Source organism: Bombyx mori, chromosome 15, assembly GCF_030269925.1.
Source record: "Bombyx mori chromosome 15, ASM3026992v2".
NCBI classification, from domain to species: domain Eukaryota; kingdom Metazoa; phylum Arthropoda; class Insecta; order Lepidoptera; family Bombycidae; genus Bombyx; species Bombyx mori.
In genome coordinates, this window is record NC_085121.1 from 5,568,043 (window position 1) to 5,569,135 (window position 1,093).

The following is a 1,093-nucleotide window of genomic DNA, read 5'->3' on the forward strand; positions in this document are numbered from 1 at the left end:
AAATGGCTTGTGTAGGGCTTAAACTTTAATAAGTGTCTACAGGTTAGCCCCCAAACTTGTTAAATGATTCCTTTGAAAATCAAATATAAAAAGGTTTTACCGAAGCTTTCTTTAACTAATAACTATATGTATTTTAATCCATGTATTAATATGTCTGTAGAAAATACATATTTATCGCTTGACGCCCATGCGATTATACTGCGATTTATTAGCAGGCGAATGATCCCGCGGCCCACCTGATGGTAAGTTGCTCACCATCGCTCACAAGAGCGAAATAAAAAAAAATTAAATAAAAAATGCTGATTGTCCATACGATCAGCATTTCGAATAGTAAACTGATAAAGTCCTATACAAGTAATTATTAAAAACTGGATAATAGGGATGATACCTAAATATAAACTTAGTTTATACATCATATAATCATTTCGAAGAAGCTTCAAGACCGTGCTACTACTTAGAGATTACTGCACAATAGTAATTTATAGCTTTGCCTTTTGAATGTGTTCATTGCATTCAATATGCTTTCAGGTAAAGATTCGATTAGAATTTTCGCTCAATTCAATGTCGACGTAACACATGTTTAAAGATAGTACCTATACAATTCACACGTATAACAATGGTTTTCGATATGCTCGACTGACTTTTCGTGGCTTGCAACATTATTTTAAATATTATCGAAATTCTTAATGTGACAAATTGACAAACTTTTATTGGCGGTCTCATCTATTTTAACCACAAACCAATCACATATCGTTAATTGAAGTGTCAAGTGGTCTTTATCTTCAGAATCTTTCGCATCATGTGTCATGTTGAGTATGATCAATTTATGTGACATCGTGTGAAATAAAAAAAATGCACTCTACCCATTTAGGATAGCAGCTAATTTTCGGTTTTAAACGCGGGGCTAAATAATAATAGCTCTCTACGAAATTGCCGTTTAGTATAAAGTTCATTTAAGGCCTTCGATCATCAATAGTTTAAGGCCATTTAAGTTTAGAATTTATTGTCAGCCCTACATAAATTACGTTTCAAAGTAAATTAACCCACAGACACAGCCCACTGAGATTCTCGCCGGATTTTCTCAGTAGTGGGT